General features: G+C 36.8%; 1 protein-coding gene across 6 annotated transcripts in view; it reads right to left on the bottom strand.

Annotated features, from left to right (window-relative positions):
- The window catches only part of FUT8 (fucosyltransferase 8), a 126,458-nt gene that overhangs the window by 84,616 nt on the left and 23,852 nt on the right, over positions 1-17,990 (bottom strand). Inside the window, exon 1 of one of the 6 annotated variants that reach the window (XM_086749688.1) lies at positions 7,635-7,760. The exons of the other annotated variants lie outside the window; for them this stretch is intronic. The gene's annotated coding sequence lies outside the window, so the exon portion shown is untranslated. Of the gene's footprint in view, positions 1-7,634; positions 7,761-17,990 lie in introns of those variants that run through there. 6 annotated transcript variants of the gene reach the window in all.

Here is a 17,990-nt window from a genome sequence, read left to right as displayed (position 1 = left end):
TATTTTCCTTTGTATTAAGGATGTGACTATATCATGGCCAGCTGCTTCTATGTTTAGCAATCCTCCAGCAGTATCTGACAATTTCTTGAACTTGCAAATCAAATTTTTTCCGTCTACTCACTTTTATAAAGATACAATCTTCGTGTTCCTACTTTCAATGTAGAGGGTTTTTTAGCTCTTCCCTTCAATTTTCTTTATTTCTGAATAGTTCAGCCTAATTTTAGCAACCATATAAAGAAAAATTAAAAGATGCCTATTACTCCCCACGCTGGTATTTGAAAGAGCTCTCCATGGTTCTGAGCAGCCTCCTGCAGTGGTCACCCACCCTGGGAACTCTTTTGCTGATGCATCTGTATAAGGCCCAACCACAGATAATAAATCTAATACCAGTTTGATGGATAATTGTTTTAGCACAGTCAGTCTCAGGACAGAGCAACCTAGATATATAAAGGAGAGTCTGGATGGCATTACAGTTCAGCTCCATAGGAAGGGAGGAAGACAAACTACCTGCATCTCTACTCGTGAAGTTATTGACAAAATCAAAAAGCAACAATGAGTTAAGAAAAAAAAATAAAATAAATCTACTACCCTCATTTGAAAATTACAAACTTACAATTAAAAGAAATGGCAGCACAAGCTAAGTGGAGAGCAGGGGCTTCCCTCTAACGCCCCAAACATTATATGCATGATTATCCACCCTGATGAGTCCAAAAGCGAAGTACTGTTTTTTGAAGTTGGTTTTGCTAAAATTAAGAGATTTTACACAGAGAAGTACACTGAATAGACTTTTAAAGACCTTAAGCAACTCCGTCACTGGGCTCATGGGTCAAGGGGCAATGAGAAGAAAGAAAATTTTGGAACATAAATGGCCCCATAAATCTGACAGTAGATGATACCAACATCATTCTTACATGGAGATTAACTTTTTGATGACAGAGACTCTAAAGGACAGCAGGCAGGTTATAACAGTAAGATATAAAAAATATCACCCGTATAAGTCAACGAGCTGTTTAATGCTAGTGAAGGCCCTATGGTGACATGACTGCTGAGTGCAAAGACAGAGGATTTTATAGCACCACTAGACAATCTTTTAGAAAATGCTAGGAAGGAGCCGGTGAATTCAAGTTCACACTCACTCCCAGAAAAAAACACAGGAAGTAACAGAAAATAAGTATTTGGAGTAAGATTTCAGCTGCTCTATGAAAGATTATAATGACATGGGTTTTGCTCTCTGTGACACATATAAACCAAGTGGAGAGGTGGTGATGAAGCTTAATTGGAAAATACTAAACAGGTAGGCTACAGAATTTTTGAGAAGCAAAACCTTATATGCACAGAAACCATAACAAAATTTTTCAAAAGCACAATAGAATTAAAAGACTGGACAGAGATTCTGCAGAGCCAAATGATGTCTGAGTTGTAACAGCACATTTTAAATATAAGGCCACAGCAGGAAAGCTAAATAAAGCACATGCATTAGCAGCTACTAGGAAGGAACTTAAACTGATCCCTGCTTTGAAGTATTTCTTCACAAGGAATAAAACAGAAGACTTCTTGCAGCTTGAAATGTCAGTAAAATGACCAATTACAAATCATCGGAACCAAACTGTGAAAACTGTGTCCACATACCTATTCTAAAGGAACTCAAGTTACACAAACCCATTAAGATTTTCACAGTATCTTATCACTTGAAATTTCATAACAAATGAACAGAATATGACCATCAGTTTTTAAAAAAGGCTCTAAGGCATAACTGAGAAACAACAGATCAGGAAATATAACTTCTACAACAGCTGAAGAAGAGGAAACTACAGTACACATCAGAAACAGCAGCCACATGGATAAACACAATATACTCAGAAATAATCATAGGGAAAAAAAAAAAAATCAGCATTGGTTTTGGGAAGGAAGTAATGTTTGGATTTTCAGAAGGCACTATTAAATTGTAAAATTCACTGCAATTAAACCGTGTTTGAGTTTCAAAAAGTGGATATTTTAAAAAAGAGACTTAAATTTTCTTGCTAGAAAAAAATCCATCCATGGATATTATACTGCATCTGTTTTTGGACAGCAGCTCAGGAAGTAAGCTAGAATTCTGCCCCAGAATTCAGACCATTCTGATAGAGTTTTCATACAGTTCTTATAGTCTTCAAGATACTAAATATAATGATCATGAACTTCTGAAGCACCAAAGCTAGGGAGACTATTTTTGTGGCAACCATTTCAAAAGTCATTATAAGGGAGTTGTTTGGAATGGTATGTAGTGCGTGTATACGCATTTGGAACTAGGAATATGAGTTAAATTCTGCAGATATACAACAAACCCACACTGCTAGAGAATTTAGGGCTGCCTTTTGCAAAACTAAGTCTTACTATGTCGATGCTGACTTAGATCCTGATCCTGTAACTGGCATTCACAGAAGCATCCATACAAACACAAAGTATCAGCTGAAATCAATATATAAGAATTCTCAGAAACAAAACAAAACACAAACCAACAGACCCCTGACTACCTACATGATTTCATACATTTTTTCCAGAACTGGTCTGAGTTATTTCTAGTATTTTCTGAATGATATTCCATTGTCAATTCAGAGGAAAACTACTCATTTTTCTTTTTTTTTTTTTTCAATTTACATGCATTTGTGTAAGGGATATTAAACAAACAAACTATTCACTAAATTCACTTATCAGGTGAGGGGGGAAATCACAGAATACCGACATGGCATTCTCAGTGCAATAGTGCCTGGCCTATTTTCTAATCACATTATTTAGAGAAAAAGATTGAGACTGCCAAAACATCAAATTTTAAATGAAGCCTTTGGGTTTTAAGTAATCATAAAGCACTACATTTCAAAGTATCTTAGGGTGTTGGGGGGTGGGGGGGCAGGGAGGGAAGCAGGAAATAGATTAAGATACTAAAATTTGTTTTCAGGGAACACTAAATGCTTTAGATTCTAAAAATTCTTAATGTCTGCTATTCAAATATCCAAGAAGTGAAGTGCATAGAGAAACAGAAACTGAAAATTAGACAAATAACTTTGATGAAGTGGTAACTGATTTTCTCCCTACTCTCCACTGATCACCAGTTTCAACACAATACTACCAAAATAACAAGCACTGGAATTCTTTCTAAAGAATTCTCTAAAATTCTTTCAAATCCTATGCACATTTGAATTTCTCATATATAACAGTTCCCCAGTGGCTTTTGTCTTCTGCAGATATGTATGCTTTTATAAAGACTGAATCAAACATCCACCAAAATTCTGAATTGTATTTTACAATCTTCTCGATCTCAACCTGCTTTAACTTGTGAGCTTCAACTTGAAAAGACATCAGAATCAAAATATCTAAGCACAACATTACAGTATCTCAGATGCAATTCTAACTCTGCCTCTTCTGCTCATAGTTTATTCAAACTTGAATAAACTTCGACCACATAAATCTGCTGTTTTCATATTTTTCATAAAGGCATCAACTTGAAATGAAATGTAATACTAATTTGAACACATATGTAGATTGGATTCAGTTTTTGAGATGCTGAGCAATAACAATGTCACCTGAGGCTGAAAATGCTATGATAATAAGTTCCTATAAAAAATAGTTTTATGATTCTCAAGCCAACTTTTCAAGTGTTGACTAATACCACATAAATTACTTCAGGACTGTTAGTAGCTGCCACTGCATTTATTTGGAGTAGAATCTTAGCCTTTCCCTTTATGTAGTTAAGCATCTCATCTCACCACCGGGGTGACAGCATCGGTGGACAAGGGATGAGCAACTGACATCATCTACCTGGACTTGTGCAGAGCTTTTGACACTGTCCCGCACAACATCCTTCTCTCTAAACTGGAGAGACATGGGTTTGATGGATGGACCACTCGGTGGATAAGGAGTTAGCTGGATGGCTGCACTCAGAGAGTGGTGGTCAACAGCTCAATGTCCATGTGGAGACCGGTCACGAGTGGCGTCCCTCAGGGGTCCGTGCTGGGCCCGGCCCTGTTCAACATCTTTGTCGGAGACATGGACAGTGGGATAGAGTGCACCCTCAGCAAGTTCGCCGATGACACCAGGTTGTGTGGTGCCATCGACACGCTGGAAGGGAGGGATGCCATCCAGAGGGACCTTGACAGGCTGGAGAGGTGGGCCCGTGCCAACCTCATGAAGTTCAACCAGGCCAAGTGCAAGGTCCTGCACCTGGGTCATGGCAATCCCAGGCACAAATACAGGCTGGGCGGAGAATGGATTGAGAGCAGCCCTGAGGAGAAGGACTTGGGAGTGCTGGTGGATGAGAAGCTCAACATGAGCCAGCAATGCACCCTTGCGGCCCAGAAGGCCAACCACATCCTGGGTTGCATCAAGAGGAGTGTGGCCAGCAGGTCGAGGGAGGTGATTCTGCCCCTCTATTCTGCTCTCATGAGACCCCACCTGGAGTACTGTGTCCAGTTCTGGAGCCCCTAATATAAGAAGGACATGGATCAGTTGGAGAAGGTCCAGAGGAGGGCCACGAAGATGATAAAAGGGCTAGAGCACCTCTCTTATGAGGACAGGCTGAGAGAGTTGGGGCTGTTCAGCCTGCAGAAGAGGAGGCTCCGGGGAGACCTGATAGCAGTCTTCCAGTACCTCAAGGGGGCCTACAAGAAAGATGGGGAGAGGCTGTTCTGTAGGGCCTGTTGCGATAGGATGAGGGGTAATGGTTTTAAAATAGAGGGGGGTACATTTAGATTGGAAATTAGGAAAAAATTTTTTGCGATGCAAGTTATAGAACACTGGAACAGGTTGCCCAGAAAGGTGGTGGAGGCCCCATCTCTGGAAATGTTCAAGGCCAGGCTGGATGAGGCTCTGAGCAACCTGACCTAGTCAGGGATGTCCCTGCTCCTTGCAGGGGGGTTGGACTAGATGACCTTTGAAGGTCCCTTCCAACCCTAATCATTCTATGATTCTATGGTTCTATATAGCAGAAGGAACACTCACACTGGATTTCTTTCAGAAAATGTGTCACAATTTTGTGATAACAACATTTCTTCTTTTTAAACTCAGAACGAAATAAATACGTGCTAAATTCTTTCATTAAACTATAACATCTAGGTTAAATGAGAATGTTGTGCTTTTTTATTTTTACCAAGAGTGGCACTAATCACTTCTGTCATTGCTATTTTACCTTTCACTACCACAGCATTTCCTCAACACAAGTGAATGTTAAAGTCTTTTGCTTTGCTATGGTCAGTATAATGCTTTAGCAGTATAAAATATTTACAGGACTGATGGCACTAGGATCATCACTCTTCAGAAGCGTAAGTGATGACAGACATCAGTGCCCACATCTCAGAAGGTCAAAACAGATGTAAGCTTTCTTAAATAAACAAAACAAAAAAGAAGGTACCTGAATATAGCAGACAGATGAATTTTGTTATCTATTTACTAAATACATTTCAAATCTAATATTAAAGACAGGAACACTGAGAGAAAGAGAGTGAAGATAAATGTAACCAGGCATGTATGAAAAGATTCATCCAATATTATGACATTCTACTACTGTAATAGCCCAGGGTATTTTTATTAACTAATGATTTTCAGAAACTTATTTTCATATACCAGATACTTGGCAAAGTATTTTTGTTTTCCTTTGGAGAAAAAAAAAAAAAAAAAAAAGGGGGAGTGATAAGGATATGATTGCAAACTGTCATTGGTTATTTCACAGAAATATATATAAACATTAGAAAAAAATGCCCTTTAATTGACATATATGAGAAACAGTACTTTGTACTTTTATATAGAAACATTTATAAATGGTGTAAATATTTATTAATAGATTTCATAAGATTTCTCTAGCAAAAACTCTCTATTCTATAATGGATGGAACAGAAGTTACGTACACTGAGTTTTTCTCACTGTGATTTGCATAGGTGGCTCCAGAGAGAAAGAAAAGATTTGAAATCCAGTTCTCACTAACCCCCAAAAAAATTGAATTTGAGGATCTTTATTTCAGTCATACACAAGAAGAGAAACTTTTAAAAACACACATGCAATGGAATACATATTTAAAATATACCAGTATACCTTGCTTTTCATAGCAATGATGATAGACAGAAGTCCAAAATATCACTGGGTAATCAAAAGTTCAACTCCAGTGGTTTTTGTGAAAACTCACTGTCCTGATTTGCTTTTAATGGATCTGTTAACATTTTCCAAACTGGAAAAAGCAAAGTAATAATAAATTTTTAAATAAACTCAGTAAAGGTTAAATTAAAAAAAAAAAACAAAAAAAAAAAAACAAACCCACCACAAAACATTTATGTGTGGTCAAAAATCAGGACAGGCAAACAATATTATTAGAATATTTGTATTTCAATACACAAAAATAATTTATATGTGCAATATCAACAACTACCATACAAAATTATGCTTCAAGTTCCTTTTTCTTAAGCAATGCATAAGAGAACCTGGAGAAAATGAGAACATTCGAGGCCATTGTTTTGAATTATACCTTTAATGCAGTGAGTTTAATTTAACTCCATCTAAAAACTCACCTAAAAGCGGTATTTTGACATTTGTTAAACCTGAACCAGAACAAATTGAATTAAATGGGAAAAAAAATTGCTCCTTGCTATTTAAGTGCATATAAAACAATATCCATCAAATACAGAACAAGGGAGAGGTGGGGAGGATGGGATACAAAAAAATTCTTTACTACCAAACTCAGCTTTATGTTTATGGAGTGTTAAATAATTTTCTTAGTCTTTTCACATACTATTCCAAAAGACTTCCGTATACTGTACTGAGTAACACAAATAGCCATATCTTCATGAAGAGTTGCATACACAAGTTCAATTAGTACCATTTAGATTTTTTTTTTTTATTCATTACCTGACCACAGGAATACTTCTTCCCAAATCTCAACATGTACTCATTTCTAACTTTCTTCACTCCTAATCTATGTTAGAGAAGTGCCCAAACAAATGACAATTATAATGTAAACATTATGTCAAGATCATTTAGAAGCAAATATAATGCTAAAGTTTCCTATACAGATTCTATTCAGAAAAACTCAGACTCTGCTTTCCAGATAATTTAATCTTATGATCAACTACACATGACCCAGCACAGTTCCTTGAGCAGGATATGATGAATCCTTGCATTGCACTCTTTCTATTATGAAAAAGAACCATATATTCTTATTTTTTTCCTATTCCCTTATGGATTACAAGTTCACAAAAAGACTGTTTCTCTTTTCCCCAGCAGACTTTCTATTTTAAAAAAGTTATTTTTGAAAAGCTTAGCCAAAACAGGCAATTTAATTATAGTTTACTGATCAGGTCACCTCTACATTTGGCTCTTCTTCAGTATACCATACTTAAACACACACCAAATAACTTTTTTTCACAGCTTCTCCAGATTTGCCTGGTCCAGAAGTTAAACTTATGGATCTTTTGCCTCAAAGACCAGCTTTGGAATTCTTTTAAAATAAGGTTCTATTAAATATGCCACTTTCTATTTTTCTGCTACAGAGACCAATATAAGCAATAGTTACATAACAAAGTCAGTTCTATATATACATACAAATAGGATTTGGTCCTAGTATAGAACTACAGCCAACTAAGATACAGCTATATCCTTTGAAAGAAGCACATTACCAGAGAGCAGTGTGGGTCATCATTTCACAGCTCAGTGGAGGGAGGTTTCCCACATGCAATACAGGCTTTTGGAACAGTTTGGCAAAAACTTTTTTCCTTAGGTTTTTCTGTTAGTTTGTTGGTTTGAGGCATTTTATTGTTTTTAGTATTATGCTTTCTCTTCTCTCCTGCCCCATTCTCTCAGATTTTTCTCTGCTTGACAAAAAAAAAAGTGGATTAAAAATCAAAATCACTGAATGTTAGGGTATAAATAAAAAGGTATGAAACCCAATAAATCATTACAATCACACACCCTCAAAACCTTATTACATATTCATAGGTCTGATGATTCTAGAAATTAAGATAATTTTAAAATGTTGAGGAAATCATTACCAATAATAAAATCAAGGGGGGGGGGGAAATCACCTCATTCGAACTGTAAAGAAAAACATTAGGTTCCCCCATACACTTTGCACTGCAACCATTTCTACCAATGATCCCAAAATAATTCTCATATTTGATATGGTTCTTAGTTAGTTATAAAATAACTTGTCTTCCCGGCTTGAGTTAGTTATAAAATAACTTGTCTTCCTGGTTTGCTTAGGAAAAACATCTTTTTATAGTTCATTCCTCAATCTTGTATAATTAAATGACAGGTGCAGAAAGATTAAAAAACAAACAGAAAAAAAAACCACACACACAACAGAAAAACCTAGAAATCTCTCCAGAATTTGACTGCATGAACTGTTCCAGAGCAACGGGGAGGGGAGGAAAAAAAAGAAAAAAGAAAAATTATTCTTGTCTTGAAGAACCCTGAACAAGCAGTCACACTGAGCAGTTCAGCTGCTGAAGAAAGATAATCAATTCATAAACACAACAGTCCTTCTAGATGAAAGAAACACTTGATTACTCATCATAACAGGCCAGAAATTAGACTGAAATCAAAAGAAGTTATAGCATGAAACAAATAACAGAATAAATTGCATTTCAGAAAAAATTAGACTGAAATCAAAAGAAGTTATAACATTAAACAAAGTAACAGAATAAATTGCATTTCAGAAAAAATACTGCAGGTGTATACAAAAAAAAGAAAGAAGGAAAAAGCATTTGTTTATACTACGCCTGCTAAAAATAATATAGATTAACATTTATTTAATTTTAAAATAAAACCACTTTCCTCTATGCATATGGGAGCATAACATGCTTTTACAGTCACTAAAGGCACAGATTAAGATCCTGTTGAAATACAGGACACTAACAAAAGTAGCTGGCAATGACTTAGCATCTAAAGGAAAATTAGATGTGGAAAAAGTATACATATGAAGTACTAAATTGCAACAAAGTTATTTTCTGTATCAAATTATTGGTTACCTTAATTCTTCTGATGGTTCTTTACAGGCTGCTTTGAGTCTCAGTACATACAGAGCTAGAGAAAATCCGTAGATTTTGGGAAATCACAGAGAACCTACTGATTATAATTGGCATGTTCTCAGAAAAGATCTCCTGCCCTCTGCCATCAACTCCAGCTCCAGACGACATGTTTACAAACATTACTAAGTTATAAAAGTTGATGCAAAGGAATAAATTAAATGCAAGCAATAAGAAATCCTTTGACATAAGGTAAATGGGGAAAAACCCCAAATACTGTCTAACTCGAGGGATTTGCAGAGTACAAGCATGAAAGATCATTGCTCCAAAAAGGCATGTGGAAGCAATAAAAGCAGAGTGAGGGGTGAACAGTGTCTGTTATTAAGATACTGTCTGAAGCCGTTAGAATGCATGAACCCCATTCCACTAATTTTCTGAACAGAGCTGAAGTTTTCCTTTTCCTTGACCTTGCTTTGTGCTATGCTCCCTCCTAGGCATCAAAATAATAATCCACTCTAATATATGTTGCTGTAAAATGCTCCCAAACTTTGAAATTTATTTTACACTGGTCACATCCTAGCAACATTCCCTGGCATACTGCTATTGTACTGAACAGCCAAAACTAAATACAAGCTGCTAGCTCTAAAAATCTAGGGATCAGTTGAATAGTTCCGATTTAGTGATTTCGTAGTATGTTCAGAGTGCATGTAAATATCATTACTTTTGACTTAAAGCATACGCTTCAGAACAGAAGTAGTTTTCAGAAATGTACAATTTCAAATATATTGTGAAGCACTGATGTAGAATGAATGTTCAATTTTCAGTTTTTGCAAAATAACTTCAGAAGTATCAGCATTAATCACTTCTCCCCTCCAACAAAGCTTAGTAATTCAAGTTCATAACTCAATTCATTTCATATCATAGCACATTTTAAGAATTCTCTATTAGTTAATAGCAAAAATTACGAATTGAAAAACAGATATTCCAGGTATATGCAAATTAGTTTTCTGGAATATCACAGGAAAAACATCAAAAATATTTTGAGCAAAATAACTTAAGAACTTATTCTAATAGTACTGCTACACTAGAAAGTTTTATTCCAGAAAACATCAGTTGTCATACTGCTGCCCAAGGCGGCACATCACAGCATAGATACACTGTTTTTGTCAGTATTCTGGCTCCTACTCACAAAATATTGTCACCACAGAAAGATGCATACAGTTCATATTTCAGAGTCTTCTTTACCACTGCCTAAGATACAATTAATGGATTGTTTTTGACTCCACTTCCCACAACTCTATTCATTGCTTTTTAGTGCCCCCTTTTGAAAATACCTGTGGCTCACCATACCAGTTTTCATTCTGCCATCCTCCAGAAGAAACACGAATTCTTCTCAGATGAGTGTTATGCACATACAACAATAGTATACATAATCCTTCCATATTTGTTTGACTTTAACAACTACCAAACATGCTGAAATGAAGACAAGATAATCAAGAAGAAAAGATGCATGATACAGATGGTGCACAAAAATCACCAACTGCTGCAAGCATTCATTGACCAGCTGCACAATGCTGAGTGGTGCTTTTGGGTCTGTGAAAAAAAGCACCAAGTTACAAGATCATTTGGTATTACATTTAAAGGACAATCATCATCTCGTCACACACTTCAGATTACGTTCATGCCAAACATGACTGCCACATAACACCACTGACAACAAAATCAAAGTCATTTGACAATGGGGAATAATGGAATTATTGCATTCCAGAAGTTTGCAATCCCAGGCTACTATCAGTCACCAGATCAACTACTTGAAAGAAAATACAAAGTAAATAGCTATCATCACATATAAAGAGTCACCAAAAACATGACTCCCTACATAGCACAACAACTGTTAACGTGCAGAAAAAAAAAAAAAAAAAAAAAAAAAACATTTTAAGACAACAGAATTTATAAAATGTGACTGATGAAGAGGAAAGAGACATGTAGTAATTCTGCCTTCCTAAGCCAATCTCAAGCACAGATGGGAAAGGAGTACTTTTCTATGGTTAAAAAAAAGAACACCATCAATATTAACATGGATGGGCAGGAAGGTGCAAAAAGCAGTCTTTTAAAAACAGGACTTTGTGAAAACATTAGCATTTTTCCTGGAAAGGCACATATTCAGTGGCAGAATGGCAATGCCAATCTGCATCCTGAATGATTCTACCTTTAGTTTGACACATGAAGTGTTACACAGTGTCTACAGAGGAGAAAGGAGTAACTACAACTCCTCCATAAGAAGATGCAATGTGACCCTTGAATATGGATGTGATTTGCTGAAAAGGAGCTGGTAATGCACACAGAATTTAATATTCCTGTTACTGTTATACATTGTAATTTAAATAGTATTTGTGACAAAAATGTTACCAGTAACACACTGACTTTGGAAGGGGTATGTTGATAACCTGTTGGCAGAGGAGTATGGCAGCAAGAACTGAACTGAGATTCCTCTGTGTTAGACTGAGCCAGGCAGCCCGACCTGCTCTCATAACCACCAGTGCAGCCAAGAAAAGGTGACGGGCAGTAGTAATGGGCAACTCTCTTCTGAGAGGTACAGGTGCACCCATCTGCTGACCCAACACACTCTCTAGAGAGGTGTGCTGTCTGCCAGTGGCTCATATCAGAGATGTTACTAAGAGAGTACCAAACCCTGCATGGCCCATGGACTAATATCCACTGCTGGTGTTTCATGTGGGTACCAGCAATACAGCAAGAAGCAGCCTGAGGAGCATCAAGAAGGACAACAGGGCCCAGGGAGCAATGGTTAAGGACTGTGGGGCACAGGCAGTCTTTTCATCAATCCTCCCAGTCAAACGGAAGGGGCCTGAAATGGCCAGTCAAATCTGGCAAGTCAACAAATGGCTACAGGAATGGTGCCACAGCCAGGGCTTTGGCTTCTCAGACTATGAGATTTGCTTTGAGAAGCCTGGTTTAGTAGGAAAACTGCACTAAAAATGATCAAAGTTTTAGAGGCAATGGTGATTATGACTGCTGTATGATACTGAAGGCAATCATGGCAAGCATTATAATCGGCATCAGTGAGACCACACCTCAAATACTGTGTTCAGTTTTGGGCCCCTCACTACAAGACAGATACTGAGGTGCTGGAGCATGTCCCAAGAAGGGTAACAAAGCTGGTGAAGGGTCTAGAGCACAAGTCCTATGAAAAGTGGCTGAGGAATTGTGGTTGTTTAGTCCAGAGAAAAGGATACTCAAGGGAGACCTCATCACTCTCTACAAGCACCTGAAAGGAGGTTGTAGCAAGCTGGGTGTCAGTTTCTTCTCCCAAGTAGCAAGTGATAGGACAAGAGGAAATGGCCTTAAGCTGTGCCAGGGAAGGTTTAGATTGGATATTCAGACAAATTTATTCACGAAAAGGTTTATTAAGCATTTAAACAGGCTGCCCAGGGAAGCGGTAAAGTCACCATTCCTAGAGATATTTGAAAGACGTGTAGTAGGCGTGGTGCTTAGGGACATGATTTACTGATGGACATCGCAGTGTGAGGTTAACGGTTGGACTCTTATCTTAAAGGTCTTTTCCAACCTAAACAATTCTATGACTCTACAGCACAGAAAAGGCATCTGCTCAAAACTTTCCTGAAAGAGTACAAGAAGGGAAAAAAAATATATATATATAAAAAAAAAAAAAGAGTCTTTTGTACCATTAGTGTTTCCAGTTTACCTCCCAAATCTGGCTTAAAAATCAGTTAGTTTGGCCAATTACTATCTTGCTTTCAAAATGTATTTCAGATCTCCAATGTATTTTACTTTTTATGGTCTTGGTTGTGATATACTTGTGTCTGCAATTAATCAATTTGGTAACATAGAACCAGAAATTTTACCTAGTTACCAGAACTCAAGAGCTTATTTAATTTCATGGGCTTTTTATGGCCAACTAGGTTTTTAAGATGCTTCGAGAGCTAGTTCTTTTGTTTCCCTTTCATATCACATATTCGGAGCTACTACCAGAAGACGTTGCCAGGGAGGGGAGGGAGAACGTCGAGCTTCCACAAGAACTTAAAAACAGTAAGTACAAGCTACATCCCTGAACTCACTTCACCCATTTGTCAGGCCTCATGTTGGTATCCAAAGTCTCCTTGCTTTCTCTAAGAGTCTGTACCCTCTGGTATATCCTCTTTCAGTTAATTAATTTTCACAGATGTTACTGTAGTACTCTCTTCTGAGTCTCGAAGTAAATCCACTTTCTGGTAATAATGTTCCTAATGTATTCCAAACAGGGATAACACAAAACTGCATCAGAAAGTCAAAAGCATGGACATCACACCATCAGCATTTTAGTTATTCTCTTATTCTCTTCTGGTAGAAGCCAGCTTATAACCCAACTTTTCATCCTTTTCTTGGTTCTCTTCTTGTATAACTATGATTAGAGTTATTCCTGCAAGTACTCAGCAGAGCAGATTGCACTTTTTTTCTGACCTGTTGCCAAGAGGTAACAGACACAATTTGTAACAGTACATTCCAGCTCAATAAAAGAAAGAAAAAAAAAACCAAACCTATGAGGATTATCGAACACTGGAGTAGGTCTCAGATGATGTAGAACCTCCATTCTTGAAGATAAACAAAACTAGAGTTGAGCAAGCTGCTCTAACTGGAACTGCCATTGAGGGGCTGGACTAAATGGAAATGCCATGCCTTCCAACCAGCATGAGTCTACAAGTCACACATGCTGAAAAGATCCATGCAGTTTACATTACACAGTCTGCAGCAGGAAAAAAACCTACCCAAAACACATCGTTTAATTTTGAAGACAACAGCTCGATTCCAACCACAGTAACCATTAGGCAACTGAAATTGTAGCCAACTGCTGACAAACCAGACTGCGAGGAACATCAATGAAAGATTACTTCACAAGACAGGGAATATGGCATCTACAGAGTGAAACAATCTTATCTGGAGACTTTTTTCACTTACAAAACAATTTTGTTTAAATACTACATTTGGTTTTATCAGCAAATAAATTTTGAAACTGAGGCATGCAAAGCTACCATAAGTGTTATTCCTGTAAGCAAAATGTTGAATTGTGGGCCTTGCTACAAATCTACATTCTTCCTATTTCAATAAATTGGTTTAAAAATCATGGCCATATCACAAGGAGGTTTTTAATAAAAAGCCATTTAAGTTCAGTCACTTACAAACCTACTTTTAAATAGTACAAATGAAGGTTAGTTTCAGTAGTCACAATGCTTCCTGAAATTTTTGTTGAGCGAAGTATTGACAGGGTTAATTGTAAAAGCCTTCTCGGGGGGAATTTGTTTAGACCACCATAATCTGACATCCCACAAATTGATCACTGAAACTTCATTCTATTTTTTGCATCAGAACTATACATTTTGTCCAAGGTAACACATGGATGGCTTTAGCGAAAGATATGTGATTCAAACATATTAAGTTAGAGAAAATTAATGACTCCCAGATAAATGCTTGGCTAGTTACCAAACATGTCTGTTCTCAGCTCTTACCAATGTTCTTTCATATAGGATTACAGTATCAATCTTCAGAATTTCTCAAGTAACACCTCAAAGGAACAAGCTTCTTGAACCTCTAAAATGAGACTCAGATTCTCAGAATCTGAATGATTCCTATATCTCTTTTCTAAATCCCTTCCTACATCCCAAGATCATTTCCGAATACTAGACCTCCAACATAGCCATAATATACCCAACATGGTCCATTAATATTGTATACAGCAGTAATACCACCTCCCCTACATTCCTCCTACTGTTGCTTTACTTAAAAATACTCTCTCTAAACTCTAAATGCAACCTACAATATTAGTCTCTAGACCTCGGATCACGCATTGGGCTCTATCCAAATAGAAGTTGCTCAAGTAAGTTCAACTTGCCAAGCAATTTAATGATAGAATGAGATTATCAACTGTTAAAACTACAATTTTTAGAGATTTATTAGGAGTAATATATTCTCCCCAAGAGTCTGCAAAGACAATGACCAAGAAAACCTGCAGCCTTAACGGAATCTTACTTAGAGTTTTAAAGTTCCCCGTTTACTGACAGCTTCTTGGATTCATTAACCAATTTTAATACAGTTAACGAGTTACAACAAATATCTTTAGGAACAAAATAAATCTGATTAAAAGACAGTATCATTAGGATCAATTTCAAGTGAATCACCCTATAATTAACCTATGTTCTAATCTGATTTTTTCTACATACTGGCAAGGCATCTAATTTTTCTCATTCTCTTTAGACTTGGTTTATTCCAACATTTCTTTAAAAACAAAAGAAGTCACCAAAAAAAAAAAAACCCCAAGACTGAAGTGCAAAAACAATTAAATGAAGATCTTCCTATGCTAACAGGTTGTAGATGTACCGTTGGCATTTATCCACATCCTGTTCTTCTCTCCACGACAACTGCAATTTCTTCTAATAAACAATGAAAAGTGGGCAAGACTAACAGCCCCAGTCTATCATTTTATTGAAAATGATGGTATTAGATAAAAAAAAAAAACCACACAAAAAACCCTGTGACATCATTCCTCACCTATTTAACCACAGGAACTTGTGAGGCAGGAAACACATTCTAGATAAAATTGACTTCTTGTCTGGCTGTTTCCTCTGATCTTGTCTCCTTAAACACGTAGTTTTAGTTTAGTCTAACAATCTAGTCTCAGGCATTCAAAATAGCATACATTATCAATGATACTTGAAATTTTATTTTTCAGGCACTATAAAAATATTACTAATTTATAGCCAAATAATGTCCACCAGGTTACCATCTCTAATTCTGCCAAACTTGCAGTCAATGTTTTAGATTTTGAATATTGAAGTTTAAAAAATTAGATGCATTCAAGATCAAAAGTTACTTGGTCTGTTGGAAGAAAATATTTAAGCTAAAAAAAATTTAAAATAAAACATTTATTGTAACATGTACAAAGGGATTCTATGCTGCTTCTGGGCATCTTTTGCAAAAAGCTGTTCTCCCCATCCCCCACTCACAAAAGAGTCAATTAAACAAAACAAAACACACCAGCCAGAAATCAGACATTAAATCACAAAATGTAATAAGGTTATCAGAAAGTTATTGGATTACCCCTCTCCTCTAAGATCAGACCACATATGCTCATGTGCCTTACTACTTTTCATGAACTTTCAAGACAGATATATGCTCTTCCCATTCTACTGTAGTGCTTCACAAGCCACATTGCATTAATCTCTGACGGTAAAAATGTAAGCTTGTTAGGTTTTGTGGGGTTCCAAAAGACCTAGAACAGCAGGACTTTCTCTCTGTATTAAATCAGCCTCAACTTTTTTCAGCCTCTCTTCATAGGTCATGGATGCAGCGTTCTAATCATCAGTACTATTGTCTTCCGAAGTTTGCAATTTGGCAAAGTAATTTTGATTTGTTTGCATGTATTAAGTGTATGGCTGAAAACTGGACACAATGAGCTAGTTGATTCCATTTCTGCCCTAAGATGAGCAGAGGAATTTACACAGTGTTTCATGACAATGCTTCCATTTATTTATCCTGGTACAATGCTACACTTTCAGACCCCCTTTTTTTGTGCATGATACTGTTGACTTAAGGTCAGCTCTTAACCAATCTTTTTCTTCAGCAGTCTCAATTATTCCTTATTCTGCATTTGCCTACTTTATTTTTCTTTAATTTAAAAGCAGTATTTTAAGCGTGCCCTTAATGGCTTGTACCCCATTTTCCTCAGATCATTCTAATTCGTTCATTCATGTTAAATTCTAATCCAGTCTTCCAACTTCTCTGCAGTCTCTCAGCCTGGTACCATTTTTCATCACTGATGCAGTAAATATAAAAATCAATGGATACGTCAGTAACCTCTTTTCTTGAGAAGGAAAAAGACAAGAAAGTGTTATTTGTGCTGCTGCATCAGAACTGACTTATATAGAACACACTTTTAATAAAGAGAGCCAGCCAAGCAATAAGCCATCTTTCAAACAAAAATTCAAGCTAAATGATTACCAGAATGAAACACTAAACTGAGGCCAAACGTTAGAACAAGAAACAGACTTTGCTGATCCTCAGGCAAGGGGAAAAGTAGTAAGCAAGAAAGATAGTAGATATTCCAGAATACACAGAGGGATGGTCCAGCTTTGATCCTGGTAAAAAGGGCAGGGCTAGATCAGCAACATAGCTTTCTGAAAAGATATTCTCCTTTTCCATCAGGAATCGTATGTTGATCTGCTTAGATACATAGAAATAAAGAATATCTATCCAAGGTTTCAGGTGCCCCTACAATAAACCTTAAAACCTAATATATAAAAGCCTTTTGCAGAGATTAGTTTATCTTTGAAAGTCTATCATAGATAAATCTAACTTACAGTATGTCCAAGAATGGACAAGAAAGTGTTTTAGAAAGCAATAAAAAAAAAAAATGCCCAGTTATAGTCTAAAGCTCTCACAGAAGTCACATCTATTCTTCTCCAAAGTCAAATTGTCTATTTCCAGTCTAGTAACTTTTACATGTTACCACAAACTGCTGGAGAGATCCACTGACTGGCTGCTGCCTAAAGGGACTGGTTACGTTCCCCACACTCTGCTCCTGCCTGTAGAGCCTCATTTCTTCCTTTGCACCACTTTAACACTTTCTGAACACTTATTTGAGTTGACCCAACCCACAAACCAAGAAACAAACCTTTTTGCTGGGTTTGCGAGACAAATCAGTTAACCATTTTCAACAGGAGTCAGATATGGAGATAAGCAGGGTTCAGGAAATGGAAACAATGCCTTTCCGCAACAGTAGGTAGCTATAACAGCTGACCCAGTTTCAAGAAACCTAACTGGAAACTGGATGCTTGGAAAGCTACCACCATATTCTTCTGTCCCCAGAACAGCATTCTAAATCACACTTTTTTTTTTTTTAAACCACTCATTAAATTCTTAAGCTAAAGTACTTCAAGAGTTATGACTGCATAAATAAATCATTATAATTGAGAGTACTTTGATGTCTTCAGCTTGACA

Source organism: Chlamydotis macqueenii, chromosome 5 (assembly GCF_036417535.1).
Source record: "Chlamydotis macqueenii isolate bChlMac1 chromosome 5, bChlMac1.mat, whole genome shotgun sequence".
NCBI lineage: Eukaryota > Metazoa > Chordata > Aves > Otidiformes > Otididae > Chlamydotis > Chlamydotis macqueenii.
Note: the sequence above shows the minus strand (reverse complement) of the source record. Positions and strands in the feature narration are given on the sequence as shown.